A 17,420-nucleotide genomic window follows, 5' to 3' on the forward strand; every position below is an offset into this window, starting at 1 on the left:
TCTGTGCCCTAGGATGAGCGTAAGAACAAAGACAGCCATTCGCCAGCCTGCATGGAGCCCGGAGTTCCATCATAAGGATCAGACCTTCTAAAATGGGAATGGAAATTACAACCTGGGGATTCCATATTTAACCTAAAAAGCCAAGGAGTGAATTGCCCTTTGGGGGAGAAATCCGAAAAGGTGAATGGTGAGCACCTGTCTGGGGGCGGGGGGGCGGGGGGTCTCCCAAATATGTCAGGCTTCAAAGGCACCTTCCACCCCCAGAGGTTGCTTAGTAGCCACCAAAGGCATCAGTGACCACTTTCACTTTCCTCTCGGGAACAACAAATAGAAAAGAACTGTTTTGTTTCTCAGATGAGCTTTGTTTCTGTAATTCCAGAATGTGCTCAGGCTGTCCAAGGATGCTGTGTCAGAACACAGGTCATGTTTTATTCCAGGCAGGGCTCGGACTGCTTGTTTTTGTTTTGTTTTGTTTCGTTTTTTTTACCAATAATAAAAACAAGACAAAACAAAAATGTAAAGATTGAACAAAGTGATCAAAATCTTGTTGGTTTCATGGGAGAGAAACTCACTTGCAAAACAAATAAGAAAGCCAAGGGGACTGCAGAATTAAGGGCTGCTAATGAAATTTAGGATCAAGAGTGCCAGCAGGTGCAATGTCTGTCTGCTCAGAACAATTTGCATCCCATCAATCACCAGGGTATCTCTTTGTCACAGACCACACCCCAACCCTGGCGGCTCCTTCAGAGATCTGCTGCCAGTGTCACAAGGTAGCAGGTTGGTGTTACTTGGTCTCACAAATAGAAAAATAACCCGAAGCATCCTCTTCCCAAATAAGGACAAAACACTAAATAACAGGCCAGCCAAGGGGTCCTTTGTGGTTCTGGTAAAGAGTTCTGTGTCTCCATTCAGCACAGTACAAGGGATGAATCCTTGAGCATCATCAACCTGGAACGAGGTGGAAGCAGGTCTTGACAATTTTAGTAATCAAGATAAGTAATATTCTAATGTACTATTTTTAAAAATCAACATTAATGCGAAAGCCGCTGTGGTAAACAGTTTGGTGATTCCAAAAAAAATTAAACATAGAATGACCATATGATCCAGCAATTCCACTTCCGGGTATATAGCCAAAAAGAATTGAAACAGAGACTTGAGCAGTTCTTTGTCTCCCCATATTCATTACAGCATGATTCACAATAGCCAAGAGGTGAAAACAAGCCATGTGCCCACAGACGGATAAATAAACAAAATGCGGTGTATTTGTAAAATAGAATATTATTCAGCCTTAAAAAGGAAGAAAATTCTGACACATGCTCCAACGTGGATGAACCTCGAGGACATTGTGTTAAGTGAAATAAGCCAGTCGCAAACAACAAATATGAGTCCACATATAGGACGTACATAGAGTAGTCAAATTCATAGAGACGGAAAGAATGGTGATTGTCAAGGATTAGAAGAAGAGGAGAATGGGGAGTTATGTCTAATGGGTACAGAGTTTGAGTTTGGGAAGATGAAAAGGGTTGTAGAGATGGATGGTGGTAATGATTACATACAATAGTGTGAATGTATGAATGCCACTGAACTGTGCGTTTGAAAAATGGGTAAACTGGTAACTTTTGTGTTATATATGCTTTAACACACACACACACACACACACGCAAAAAAAAATCTTGAAAAAAATGCAAAACACGTCGTGATGAACAAAATGCCAAATTTTTAAATAAAGACAGGATCAATATTATTGAAATTTCTTTGCCTAAGTTTCCAGTACGGCTCCACACAGTGCTACTAACCCAGTCTTCCTTGAAAATATTATTTTGTTCATCACAGATAATTTTTACATTAATTTTCATCTTTGTAACTATTACCTGGAAATATTATTTATCTTGATTTCTGAGATTTGGGGCTCCCCGTTGAATTCTGTGACGAAGAAAAGTACCTCTCTTTCCTCAGCGGCCTCTCCTTAGTCCCCTCTGTTTTTCTACCGCTTCCCTTCGACCGTCCTAACTTCTCTACATTTCCGTTTAGACTCCAATCTCCTCTTTGTTGTGTCTAGACAAAAAGGAGGGACCCAGAAGCTCGTGCCTCAAAGTCAGGCTTCCGTTTGCAAGCCTTCCCGACATTCCCTGGGTCCATCACTTACCATATTTTGGGCTTGTTTCACATGCCAGTCCCTTCCTGCCCTAGTCCCATCATGCCCTGGCACCTTTCAGCCTGTGACCCCACGTCACCTTCAGCAGAAGGCCCTGCAGAGCCCCTGTGCCAGCTGTTTTTTTCCTCGTCTGGAGGAATTGAGTCCTCGTGATTCTCTGAGCTGTAATCTCATCAGGCTGGAATAACCTGACACTCCCGTTTGTCCGAAACAGAAGTCGTTTGTCTTCCAAACCTCAGGGCTGGGGTTGTTGCGAATTCCACCCATTGGCCTCCTCTCCAAGGACTGTGACTACTTCACCAGCTGCTTCTGCCTTGCCTCTGAGAGATTCCACAACTAGCCAGGAAGGAGAGAAGTCCTGAGCGGAGGAGAGTGAGAGCTACAGGCAAAGAGTGGGTCTGAAGTCAATCCACGACTCTGTCCTTGCTGAGAACTCCTCGCCACCTACAGGGGGAGCCTGGCTCAAAGGCTGTGGCCCCAGAGCCAGGACAGAGCTCAGGCAGAGGTCTGCAAACTCCACAAGAGGTGTGATGGTGGAGGAAGGAACTGGATCTTGGGCAACTGGCTTCTTCACAGCAGCACATGTCATTGTCATTAGAAGCATCACAACACTATGATACAGGCTCGCGATATGGATCGCCAAGTGAGGTGTAAGGAAAACGGGGGCCAAGTCTGGCCTTTAGCAGCTGTGTGACCTTGGGCCCTTTGGGCCTCAGTGGCTTGATTCCATGATTGAGATGATAGTGGCTATTTCAGAGAGGGGCTAAGATCATAAAATGAGTTCATCATTATGGAAATGTTTGAAAACTCCACAGCACCAAACAAATGTAAAACGTTATTTTGACAGTTATCTAACCAAAAGTAATGACGAGGCACTTTTCAAAATGAAACACCGAGGCAAAGTGAGCCATTGTATTGAGAGGACTCATGCCATGGCAGGGGAGACCCCTCAGGACACACGAGGGTGTAAGGACCCAGCCCCTGGTTTCTTACACCCTTCTGCTTCTTCATAGTGGGACTGCATACCCACTATGTGCTGAGTAGGGGGAGAGTTGAGCAGTGGGGCAGGAGCGTCATGACCCCGGCCACCATGGAGGAGCTCAGGGCCTTGTCCTCGGGATAGACAAGAGAGTATGCAACAGGGATGAGACTGCACTAGCATCTCTTCCAGACTCATCCCTGATGCAGAAGAGGAGAAGTGGGTCAGAGAGTATCCTGCTTAGAGAAGAGGAGGCACAGTGAGCAGTGGTCCCATAGAGCCAAAGGTGACCAGAAAGTTCCCACGTCCTTGGGCACATACCAGCTGACATATGAAAGCATCCCAGCAGAGCATGTGGACGAGTTTCACGGAGATGTGGTTTTCCTTTTCTGGCCACCCAGTAATCAATCCCCTCCCTTTATTTGCGGCACATCCCCTTGTGTTTTTCAGAAAGCAGAGCCTTCTTCCCATTGGAGATCCTGAAAAAGCCAGTCTTTTTCCTAGGCTCCCTTACCGCGCAGCAGAGGCAAAGACTCTAGACTCATGGGTGCCAGACCTAGAGTCAGGTCTTAGTACAATACATAAAAGGAGGCAGAGCATTTTTGTGACAGTGTGGCAGGACCATGGCAGCCGTTTTAAATCACTAGGGGTAGGAGTGTCCAGTGCCCTTGAGCCAGCAGCAGAGGTGGTATAAGCAGAGGGGCCCAGAATTCAGTGATGGCAAGAGCAGTCGAGGAGCTTCACTAGGCTGTTGTTTGGAATGTGATTGGGGTTCTGGTCCTAATTGATACCTAATCTCTCTCCCAACCTGGTTCCATAGCCTTCCTAAGGGTTCCTTGATGCATCTAATCTCCGTTCAGGAGATCTCTTCACTAGTTACATAAGCAGAAGTAGTATCTCTTATTTGCCCTGATGAATTCTGGATGACAAAGAAATGTCACAGGCCCACACCCCCTAATCCATGATCCATGCTCAGGAAACCCACCCCCCTGCCCAGGCCCATTCATCCTGACCCTCAGGTTGCCCACACAGCTTCTCAGGGGCCCTGAAGCATTGACTTGTGGTCCCTGAGGCAAGGAACGTGCCCTACGACCCGAGTCACGTAGGGCAAGACGAAAATCTCCTGCAGATGAGGAACAAAATAACAAATATTCAGTTCATGCCAAAAGTTGAAAGAAATTGCATATTTTTGGTTTAATGTTTCAGTGTCTTTGTCTTCATAAAAGAATTCTTCTATAGAGTGACTTCGGCCAGAACCTGGATTAACAGAGAGAACTTTTAAAAGTTAGAATGTGTTCCTGGCACACGCTACCTTAGAGTGAATAAATGAGGACTTGGCTTGCTAATCCAGAAGGGTTGCCAACCCCCAGTTAGAAAAATGCCAAAAACTTCTGGCCACTGAATAGAAGGAAGGTTTAGCAGAAAGGGCCTAGTTCCAAGGAGCCAGCTCCTCAGCACTAGGCCTAATCCCCATATTAGTCTTCAGTGAGTGACACATTGTGTGAAGATAAACACACTCTCCAGCCTCCGGCTTGATTCCTTAAGCAAGGAGGCAAATGGCGTCTTTGCCATCTCTTGTGCCCACTGCACAGAAAGTGGACAAATGAAAATGGCATCAATTTCTCTTGAGATAATAGCACAAAATCATTATATAGTCACAGAATTCTGGAGCTAGAGATGGTGGTGGGCAGGTAAATATTTAATAACCAGCTCTCAAAAAAAAAGTGAATGCATGTAGATACACACATATGGCTGTTGTAAATTTTACTGATATAAAGAATGGATAGCTACAATACACAATTTACAGATAGTAATAAAATACACAGATTCCCATACAGTTGATATTTTTCTCCCAGGATGCTTTAGTGGATTTTTGCTGAAGCCTTGTATCTGTAGTCAAACTATGGTTGCGTTTCAACCACGGTTTGACATATGGAATGCACCTCGGTCTGCTCTTTTCCCAATAAATTTATTGTCATTAAATGTGATGAGATCTACCGATAAACTCACTCTTATACAAACTGTGTTCATTGAACTAAATTCTCTTTCAACTTCTGTTCTAGCCAATACAGACTTTTAAGGTTAATCTGTATTATTAATATTTTCTCCTTTACTTTAAGTCTAGACAATCAAACAATAAATCAAGCACTGATTTCTAGCATTTGCCAATTTCCTTGGTGTAAATACTCCCATTGTGACCAATTTCAAGCTACCAAAATGACGGTACCAACGATGCAGTTGAGAAGAGACGCACAGTAGCACACCATTACAGTATTTCCACTATACAGATACAATCGAGGTAAAAAAACTCAAAAGCATAAATAAAATGTCACCTAATACTTAGGCAGTGATGTATTTTCAGTAGTTATTGCCTTTGTTTTAATGAATACATTTATTTGCAAATTTATATAATTTTTAATCATGGCAATATTTAACAACTGGCTCACAAAATTCCTAAAAACTTAATCAGTTCAAATGCTAATACAAACCAGTGCCAGCACACCCCTGGCTGGAGGAGACCTGGAGAGGGTCCCATCTAGTTCTCCACATGTACAAACTATTTGGAGATGAGAGGTAGGGACGGTGGATCAAGACTTTGAACGTCTCAGAAAGATGTGCATTCAGATGTAATTCTGGATATTAGAAGGGTGAAGTCTGAACTCTGGTATAGCTCTGACTTTGTGGATTTGACCTATTTTCAGGCCAAAAAAGGAAGGAAAAAAAAGGCTGATTTATTTTCCAGTTGCCAACTTTGGCTACTGGTTGCACAGACCTCACTCTATTCCTCCGGACACACCCCTGGGTTTGACAGCATTTCCCATAACTCTGCAGGGCCAGAAAGAATGACACAGCTGGGGATCATTTTGAAGACAATTAAAGCTAATGAGCTTACTCAGCAAAAGTAGCAAAAAAAAGGCAGGAAATGGCTCTGGCTAGAGGATAGCTTTGCCTGGGTAGCCAGGAAGAGATCAGTTAGGAAGTAAAATGGGAGTGGATCTGATTTAACTAGCAAAAGTTAGGATTTGCTTACGCAAGCCTCCACCGTAGCTGAATTGGAGGGTGTACTTCCGGTGGGGCTGTGGAGAACCAGGCACTTTTCTATTGGTAGGCATGCATCTTGGTACACCTCTACAGAAGCCAATTTGACATTTACTCTCGGGGTTTTATTAGGTTGGTGCAAAAGTAATTGTGGTTTAAAAGGTTAAAAATAATTGCAAAAACCGCAATTACTTTTGCACCAACCTAATAAATGCACGTTCTCTTAGACCCATCAAAGATATTCGTTGCAGCCTTGTCTGCATTAATGATGGGCATTGAATTAGAAGCAAAGTCAAAGTCTATTAATAGGTGGCTTGCTAAATGTATAAATGACAACAAACCCAGCCTAAGGAATACTACACAACCACTAAAAACAAATATGGCAGCTCTTAATTATCTCGTGCTGAACAATCTCAAAGACATACCGTTATGTGAAAAAATGGTGAAAAACACTATGCATAGTATGCTATCATTGGATATCTTAAATAATATATTTATACACCTAAATGTGCATAAAATGTCTTGGGAAGGATGCACACAAAAGCTGGTCACAGCCCGCCTTTGAAGAAAAGGACTGATAGAGGCCAAGAGTTATTTATCAACATACCCCTTTAAAATATTTTAATTTTGTATCATGTATTATCTTTTCTTTAAATAAAATAAATAAAGTATGTGGCTATTTTTAAATGGCAACAGCAACTACACTTCCGTGGTTATTAACCACGGTCCTGAGCCCCTTGAGGTTTTCTCTAGTCACATGTTAAAGGAGCTTCTCCACTCCGGTGGGTCTGGAAGTCTCCTGGCTTTAGCACTGAAAGACTAGTGACCCAGGAAACCCTTCGGTCTGGGCACACTAGGATGGTCGGTCACACTATTCCACTTTCCGCACCAAAACTCTCCGGTTTGCTCACGACAGCATCTACCCCATGGGTTCTTCCTTTCTCCTGCCACTGCTGTCTGCTGGCCAAGCCCAGGCAGAAGCCAGAGGGCAGGATGATGGTCAGCCTCCTGAACACAAGCAGGGGAAGGGAAGGAGAGGGGGCCTGGAAGGGCCTGGCCTCTTAAAGAGCTCTCACTTCACACCTGGGAAAAAGAATAGTCAGTAGGAGCTATGAAACCTGAGTTCTAGCCTCACCGTGGCGTTACGTGGCCTTTGGTCCACCCTTTCCCCTTTCTGGGCCTCAAGGTTTTCATTTGTAAAATGAAAGAGGAAAGTGGGCACCTACCAACGGTCTTAGGCGCACTTTTCATTCACGTCTTAGACTTAGGCACAGGGACTCACTATCCAGCCAGCAGAGATGTGAGAGCTCACACACAAACCCAGTGCCCTCCCAAGGACAAACCCAAACCTCTACCTCTCAATTCAGACAAATTTCACAGACATGAACCAGAAGTTTCTATCCAGAGAGCTACCCGTTACACTCCAGGATCCAACTGAAAGTTGCCTTCTCTTAAAGTAGCAGTTTTCAGTTCTCTGGGAATCAGGACAAGATGTCACCCCATGGGCCCCCACGACCAAAGATGCTGACTCAGCAGGTCGAGGGTAGGCATTCAATGCAGGGTCTTCTTGTACTACACTTTGCAACCCCCTGCCTTAAAGAACAATGCTGCGGTATAGTGTAAGAATTTTAAAGTTTGTTTCTTCTCTAATGAAAACAAGCTATTATTCTGTAATGGTTATTTTTTAAAAAACAACAAGAGCCTTGATGCATCCAATTCACTTAAGGCATTGCAGTGTGGAGCCACACGCTAAATAGTAGAAGTGCGTTTCAAAACATGATCAAACATCAGTCTAATCAGCCAGGTGTTAGACTCTCAATCACAGGCCTCAAAACATATCATCAAGTATCAGTAAGCAGGTGTTTTAAGTGCAGATTGACATAAACAGTTGCCTTTGTGGTTATTTAGGAGGTTTTGCAACATTAAAATGGAGTACCTCACACTCCAGCCAGCCGACTTCAGAAGCTTCTCGGCTGAATAAATCCAGGCAATAATTAGCACTGGAGATTTTAACTGGATTGCAATCAAAATGCTTTGAGCCTAATTGAGGAAATCTTTCCTTTCCTTCATTTCCACTGCCTGTAAGGTGTTGCTCTTATGGGCGATAACACTTTTAAAAATCAGTAGAACACGTTTCACTCTGTTCAGACTGACAATTGTGATCCCTTCAGAGGAAACTGTGTGCAGATCACATACTGTGTTTTCCCGAGAATAAGACCTAGCCGGACAATCAGCTCTAATGCGTCTTTTGGAGCAAAAATTAATATAAGACCTGGCCTTATTTTACTATAATGTAAGACCTGGTCTTTAATATAATATAATATGATATAAAATAATATAATATAACAAAACATAATATAATATAATACTGGGTCTTATATTAATTTTTGCTCCAAAAGATGCATTAGAGCTGATTGTCCAGCTAGGTCTTATTTTCAGGGAAAGAGGGCACACACCTCCACCACCACAATGCCAGGGACCCATCCCACCTGTCTCTCCAATGTGACATGTCTAGGACTGAGAGTTCTGAAGAAAATGAAAGTTCCACTTTAGAAATTAGTTTTTGTTTTCTCCACGCATTCAAAATGGCTTCTCAGTGGCCCTGTAACTAGTCCAACATATCCCCATGAAATTCACTGAAAGATTCGGGAACAATTAAAAGTGGACACCCTCAGTAGAAGCACCCTTTTTAAGATCCAGTATTAATAAGACTAGTCTGTCGTTTAGGCTTAGTAGAGTTTGCCCATGTGACTTTTTTTAGCTAATGCTGAGAAGGGATCCCTACTTAAAATTGTAGTTCATTGATTACCATTAATTCCCTGCGATTGTGAGTAGCCATTTAACTTTGAGGAAATTTCTTAGGCTTCTCTGTTTTTCTTCCCTCTTCCCCTGGACTTGGGTTACCACCAAAATATTAGTTTCAGTTCTTGTAATTTGGTCTTGTACAGGATGACCAAGAGCTGCTATAGCACTTGGTCATATATGATGCCGACTGAATAGTAAAGTCCCACCCACCCTTACCATTCAATAGACATCATGGTATTTGAGACATCAAACAGTTTCTTTGCCGATCGTGGCTGTCAACCTACTCCTCAAACAAAATTGAGAGGGTTTTACCAGGTCTGGACAAATCACAGGTCCTGAGACTGCGGGTTCTGAGTCTGAATAAGCCCAGAGGTCTTCATCCTTCCCTCCCACCAGTTCCCAAAACCTATCACTAATTGCAAACCACATTAGGACTTCTCTTTCGTATCATCTTCCCCTTTTGAGCTGTAGAATTCAGCAGGGTGCTTGTTAGTATATAGTTGGGGCTTTTGTGACTCGGGACATTGAAACCTGAACTTTGAGTCTATTTGCAAAGATAAAATGTTTCCTCTCTAAACCAAGGAGTCTGGCTACCTGTGGGCTTTTCTGCTCCTCCTTTGTCAGACAATACCCTTCTTTCTTTGGCATATGTACTCTCTCATCTTCCCTCTTCTGACAGCGACAGTGGCAGGCCCGGAAGTGTTAACCTAGACTTCTCCATATGCAGGAGAAACCTATCAGGCCACTCAGCAGCCTAGTAGGTTTCAGACCTTTAAGCTGAACCAGAAATTCCCCCAGAATTCCATCACGTCAAGGAGTCAGATGAATTCAATCGTTTCCTCTTTGCTCTGCTTCAGTAAACCTCTCACTGCCTGTTTTATAGAAAAAATAGGAATCATCAGATGGAAGCTCTAGCAACTCTTTGCCTGCCCCCTCTAGTCTAAGAATTGCCTCTCCCTTCCCTCCTGTCGCAATGGGAAAGAGACCCTTCCCTCACAATTCCCCGCCTTTCATTCCATTGGCCTCTTTCCTGTAGATTCAGCTTTCCCCTCTGGCTCTTCGCCATTTGTATATAACAAAATGGTAAATGAGCAGGTGTAACTGAAACACCGCGCCATAGCAAAGGCTATATTCCAAAGGGTGCGCTAGACCACAGGTGAAATTTCAAAGTAACCAAGAACCGTTATTATGATGTTTAATTCCCTCACTCGTGTGCAGGATAAAAATGGGTCAAAGGAGTGAGGATTTCTGGAAGGATTTCTGAGTGGAAAATGGTTGTCGAATGAGAATGCTGTGGACCTCCTCCCCCGAGGATGGAGGGATGAAGGGATGTCTGCTTTCTCCTCTAGCCCCGTGACGGAGCTCTAATGGGACCATTGGAGAGATTAATGTGTGTCCCCGCAATTGGGGGTTGACGGGCCTGGGACCTAGCTCACGCCTGAGAAAGTCCGACAAGCCTGTGGCTTGGGTAGAGGGCTGGGTCTGTGAGGTAACTTCGCTCCTGGGGACCAAATGTAAGAATCCTACTCAGGGAGTGGATTATTGGAAAAGGAGACCCCAGAAGTAACAGTACTGAGCAGTCCTAGGGTAGGTGGGTGGGGTTTGAGGGCAGAACTTAGGGTGGATCGAGGTGACAAGGCCAGCTGAAGAGTTGCAATTGGAAGGGCCCACCAAATGAAACTTTAAAGAATCCATGGAAATGCCCAGAGAAGGGCAAAGCCATCTTACCACAGAGGCAGCCTCGCCTCTTCCTGCCTTAGACCCTGGTGGGAGAAGCACTTAATGGAACAGTAAACCGGGTTCAGAGCACTGATTATTATCTTGGAGCAGACATTCTACATTAACTAACTGAGGCTGAGACTGTGACCCATCGTGATTCAGAACTTTCTTTTACATAGAGGAGCCAGAGAAAAGACTGGTTCCTGGAGCAGATTTAAAGGGACAATGGACGGTGACAGTAAGACTGCTTTTAGGAAAACCCAGCATGAGTGCCAATTTTTCACAGATGGATAGACAGACATGCTAAAAGAGAGAAAGCATAAACTTCCCCTTGACTCTAGGTTTGTCTCACTGTTTTTCCTCACCCTCACTCGAGATTATTAAAGGAATTTTTCACACTCCTTGCTTCTACTTCCTCATTTCCCACAGCCATCCAGCTTCTGCTCCTGTTATTACTGCTTACAAACAACTCTGAACAATGTCACCATTGACATCTTTTTATTTTTTCTTCATCCTTTCCTTCAAGATAATTTTTTCTCATTATAAAAGCAAATATGCTCGTTACAGAAAAGTCAGACACTTCAGGCAACGAAAATGGACATTAAAAAACGAAATCCATAAGCCCATTCACACCAAGTCAGCCACAGTCTGTAGGTGTCTGTAGATCTGAGATTCCCTTTTGTGCGTATGTTCATGTGTAGATATTGAGCTGTATGCAGAGAATATACACAGGTGTATAACATTTGAGTTATTTCAAGTGTTTCATTATTATAGTGCTAATTTGAATGAACTTAAATCCATATATAAACATAAATACTACTTAAAATACATATATATGTATATGTACAAATTACATATGTATTTTTATAAGTACTTATCAGGTTTAATTCAATATCTCACCCCCAAAAAAAACCAAACGAATAAAAACAGGATTATGGGAGATGGAAATAGCTTTTTTATGCAGGTATATTCCCTACCCAGAACTGTCTTTTTCTGCATGGTGAGTCTATAAAATATTATAGTCCACAGCTGCTTTCTTTTCTTCACTCAGTCTTTTGTTGTTTCATTTTAATCTTTGCATATCTTACATAAATCAAAACTGGTTTATGTTTTCTGCTACTTCTGTGTTTTCCAAAGATTTATAAAAAGCACTGGCTTCTACTATTAAAGAAGGGTCTCTCTGACAACTTGGTACATCCATTATGTCAGAAAGCAGTGGGAGCTAAAGGGTGTGATATTTACTTAACACTTTATCCAAAACAGGACATTATTTATTTTCTAATTACATATAATGTGGTATTTAGATAGAAAGAGACAATGCTGGCAATTCCAGGAAGATGATTTTGACACAGAGACACAGAGAATACCTATCATATTCATAATTATGTTAAGTCCATCCTTACCAACATGCCAATATATCATTGATATATATTGACCAAGCATATTGAGACACATGTCACTATGTCAAAAAATAAAAAAGCAATAGACAAAGGTTAAAAATAGAAACTCAAAATCCCACTCCCTGGAAAAGACCACATTGAATCATTTCATGTAAGCCTTTCAGGCCTATCCCTAAACACATATAACCCTATCTACCAGTACATAATTTTATTTAGTTAGTTTTTTAAAATGTGATCATATTATACACTGTTCTACAACTTGCTATTTTTGCTTAACAATGGCCTGAACAGTTTTTCAAATCAAGACACACAGATTGACCTCATTTCTTTTAATAGTTTGTATTTTTATTGCATGTGGCCCACGATTTATTTAAGCATGTCCTTGTTGAGAAACATTTATTTCAAAGATTTTATTATTTCTAATAATGCAGCATGGCATGTTTGTGCCTATATCTTTAAACAATTGTTTAATTATTTGTGTAGGCTAAATAGTCAAAAGTAGACTTGCTTGGTGAAAAAGAAAGACACTTACGCGTATGTTTCAATGGTACTAAATTATACTCTAAACAGATTGTGCCAGTTTACTCTTCCTCACACTCTCTAAAAATAAATATTATCAATCCTTTAATTTTTGCCCATCTGATAAATAAAAAATTACTCATTGTTTCAACCAGCATTTTCATAGAGAGACTAAGTTTCTCGTATGCTGATTGGCCATTTTATTTCTTCTTCTAGGAATTGCCAAATCCTGTCTTTGTCCATTTTTCTGCTGAGCTATTTGTCTGTTCTATCCATTTATTTGGTAACAATAACTAAGCATTTTGGCAGCCCTCAAATTGTACAAAAGAAATTCAGAGATAACATAATAGCTTCAAGAACAACTGATGACAAAAAGCAATTTATTATGAATAAAATGTGAATTAATAAGTTCCATATGAAAACAAGCATACAAAAGTGAACTGCTGTCTGCTCTGGAGATGTCACTGTTTGGCCTCTGTGACCTGTCTCCAGTTTGACTGTCACTGTCCCGTTCGTTCCTTGGCATCAGCTTGACATACTATGCGAACACTCTCTCAGTTGAACCCACGCAGAAACAGAGCCTCTTTAAATGAAAACCGACTTCCAGCTGTCAGTCTGCCCAGCTTCCCAACCAGACCAGCCCCAGTGGCACTTTCAAATGACACATTTCTCAAAGGATCCTATTCCTCTTACTTCACCCTAAATGTTACTGTTGGGGTAAACAGAGTAACCCTGGGAACTGACAAGTACCACTGGGTCTTGCCTATGGTACATGCTGTTTTCTCCCAATGGAAAAGAGTGGCAGTGAGTGATAACCGTACAACAAAGTCCAGGCAGTATCTTTGCTAGTCTGTTACCAGCTCAAAGGGAGTGAGCAGGAAATTCGGCTCATAGGTTAATGGGAGCACAGGGGGTGGTGAAGCTTGTCCCTGCCCACAACAGGGAACTTCAGAGGCCTACATAACACGACTCTGAATTGCAATTTTGAGACTGCAGATCCAAGCACCCCAATATTACCTCATTCTTCTGGCCCCCATGACGTGGGATGCTCTCGGTGTTAGCAGCCTATTGTGGCCAGTTTCTCAAGGCTGGGTCACACAGACCTTGAGAGGCCTATCTGAGTGTGAGCGTGACTGTGGAAGCCGCAGAGAAACAGGTTCCCAAGGCTTTAGAAGGAGCCTCATAACAAGTATTAATGACAAAATGTACTGATGTTGCAATGTGTTAAAATGAGCAAATGGGTCCTGGTGCTCCGCCCCACCGTCAGTGCTTAGGGCTATGAGGGAATTAATGAAGGCAAGTCCTGCTCTGGAGGCAGTCGTGACCTAGTTTGGGAAGAAAGACCTTTGCGTGTAAAATTATACCTTCGGGGAGGCTCTTTGCCTTCCTGCACCCCAGCCATGCGCAGATGCTGGGAGTGTCAGCACAAGCAGGATGGACCCTCTGGTGACCACAATGACCACAGTAACTTAGGACTGGAAATGTTTTCACTGCTTTTAAAAATCGGAAGAAAGAAGTGAATATAATCCAATCTAGACTGCATTCGTCCATCCTTCTGCCAATCATAAAATACAAATTTTAATATTTTTGAATGCAGGAGGAGGCCTGTGAAAGGCAAAATTTCAGAGGACCCACGGACGTCATGGTGCAACCCGGAGCAGAATGGAAACCAAACAAGCAGCAGCGTGAAATGTCCCGTTCCTATTCTGTCTGGCCTTGCACACGCGGCTGCCAGCTGAGCCAGAAACCTGCAAATCCCCTTTGCTCCTCTACCTGGAGTCGCGGACGTAGCCCTCAGTAGCCCTTCTGCTCACAGACATCTGGACCCTGCCCTGGACCCAGAAATGAAACCTTCACAGGAGTGACATCGGTGGTCACAGTTGTAACCATTTAATAATGACTCCTTCCTGACATGGGATGCTCTCGGTGTTAGGAGCCTATTGTGGCCAATTTCTCAAGGTTGAGTCACACAGACCTTGTGAGGCCTGTCTGAGTGTGAGACAGGTGTGTGTGTATCACATTCAGTGCTAACGGCTTTATATGCTTGATCATCTCGACAGCCCTGGAAGGTAGATATTACTACCTACATTTTAGAGATGCAAAAAAACCACAGCTCCAAGAATTTAAGTAACAAGCCCTGCCATGTACGCGGCATGAACAACTCCAGGGGGCGCCATATCCATGTTATGCTCCCTGATAATGGTGCCCTCAGAATCATGTGGTAGGACGGCACTGGCCAGGCTCTCCCATATGCTTTGGGGAGCAGGTTATGTACTCTCACTCTCCCCCCTCGGGACCGATGATAAATGTTTGAGGAGCAGCCAGCCGAGGTTCAGGGTGCAGCCTGTGACTGTGGAATATAATCGTCTTCCGCACTGCTTATTGAGAATCAAGTTCAATATCTCTTGGCCTCCTTGACTTCATGCTCGAACTACCTGAATCAAGTGGCCTCGACTCTTAAATTCTAAATCAATGAAGTAATAAGACACTTACCCAAAGACTCTCACAAGGAGGGAATTATTTGATTTTTGTGGGTAGTCATTTAAACCCCAAAGTACTTATGATCCCAAATTACAACCTCAAGGTATTTGTTATAGAGAAATATTCTCACGTGTACACATGGAGGCATGTTCGTTGCAATATTGCCTATGATAGCCAAAGTTGGGGAAATCTAAAGGGCCATCAAAGGGAGAATAAAATATGGTACATCTATACTAAGTAATGCTGCACAGGCATTTAAAAGAATGGACACATCTGGGAAATCTACAGGGTACATTAAGAGGAAAAAGGAAATTGCAAAACAATACATACTAAATTATCTAGTTCGTGTTTTTTTAAAAGCCACATAGATCTGTATACAAATGCATAGAAAAGGGTCTGGAATGATGCAAACCAAACTCTTAAGAATAGTTATTTCTGAGGACAAGAGACAAATTGGGAAGAGGTTATCCCAGTTTCCCATACAAGCCATATTCTCCCTTCAGCTCCTGCCATGGTGCAAAGTGCTGGGTTTGGCCAAGCCCACAGAGATTCTGGTGTCCTTAGCAGCTGCCCAAAGAATTGGATAATACACCGTTGACCAGTGAAAGAGGAGATGACATGGGACTCCCATGGGTGTAACTGGTTCCTGGGCTATGTCTTGCATGACAAAAAGCGTCTGAGTTTTCTCATTTTCTCATGAACCTGCGGCCTATTTGGTAACGCCTGCCTTGTACTGACCTTCCTCCTTCCTGGCCTCATGTCCCTGCTTCTCTCAGTCCCACTTCCCTGGGGTTCCCCACCCCCACCCCCAGCATTAGCACGGTAAGCTTTGCCCCCCTCTCATTTTTCTAGGGGATCTGGACTCATAATATATTTCTATGTTCTCAGAACTTTGTACAATGATAATGTATTCAGGTAGTACTTGGATAAGGATAAAATAAGATTAAGAGGGGAAAGGTGTTCAGTTTATCTTAAAGAGCAACATGAACGTCATGATAATTCAAGGTGTCTTGCTGGAAGGAGAGCTAGGTCTGGCTAGCTTGCTTCACCATTGTCCAGGTGTTCCCAGAGGAGCCTGGGGACCAAACGCTCACCTGTTTGACAATGTAATATTTTCGTTGCCTTTCATTGAGTCCCTCCCAGTCACGTTCGCTGGGTCAGACCCTCCGGGCATTATCCTCTTCTCCAAAACCTCACAACCTGCTCCCCTTGCCTCCTCTTTCTTCCTTCTCTGCTTGTGAAAATGGGGGGGGTGTGTGTATGTATGTGTGTGATACGTAGGTAATTTCAGATTGATTGAATTGAGAGCTCAAAGAAACAGTCCCAAGGAGTGCTACCTACCAGCATTTGGCTTCTCTTACCATCCAAGAGCAACCTGAGCTCTTCCTGAGATGAGACATAGGATGGGAGCATAAGAGGTGGAAAGCATGACTAGTGTAGCTAGCCTAATGGCCTCCCACGTCAAGTGCCCCAGAAGCAGAAGGATCTCCAGGTTATCAAAGAGCGCGGGCTAGGGGAAGTTGCTTTAAAAAAAAAAAAAAAAAATCAGTACATGAGCAAATTCGTAGACTTAGTGGCCAAATGAAATGGTGTTTCTCAGTTCAGAGTCAAACGTGACGTGCCAGAAGGAGCTGGACTAGGACGTCCTGCCGGTTCTTTGCACTCCTGCTGCAGAGGATAATGCTTTGTGCTGACATCGCAGGGCAGGGCAGTCCGGATGCAAGTTTGCCTTGGCGAAGTGTGCTGGATGCAATTCAAGGAGAAGTTTTACCTTCCTGGATGTGCGGGGGATGCTTTGGAAATACAAAAGAGAGCATGGAGACTATCTCAGACACAGTTTGGTTTGTCCCAGAGAGTTGCTCTTTATTCCGACTCAGGAATTATTTGAAAAGACAGAACAAACCAGAGGCTATGGGTAATCGGATCCTGGCTTTTAGGTGAGAGGGATTTGGTCTCTTCTACAAGAATCCTAACAGTCAAATACCCTATCATTGGACAGGCTTGCTGTAGAAATTTCATGGGGATTCGTCAAAAGGGAAAGTTTAACCAAGAGAAGTTTAAGTAAGAAAAAGCCTGGGAGTTTTGATGTAAAATTGTAGAGGTCCAGATGAGCTGCTCCAAAGCTGAGCGTTTTTTTTAAAGCGAGCTCTTATTTCAGGTTCAAAATGAAGTGGAGGGCTGAGAGATGCTTTCTCCATAAGGAAGAGAAAAAGAAGCCCACCTGGCTTTCCCTCTGCCTGACGTGGCCCTGTTCCTATTGACAACTCTGGCAACGTCCAAGCTTTCCTGGGCATGATCAAGCCTGCTAGGAAATTCTGTTTAT

This window comes from Rhinolophus ferrumequinum, chromosome 26 (genome assembly GCF_004115265.2).
Source record: "Rhinolophus ferrumequinum isolate MPI-CBG mRhiFer1 chromosome 26, mRhiFer1_v1.p, whole genome shotgun sequence".
Classification (NCBI taxonomy): Eukaryota; Metazoa; Chordata; class Mammalia; order Chiroptera; family Rhinolophidae; genus Rhinolophus; species Rhinolophus ferrumequinum.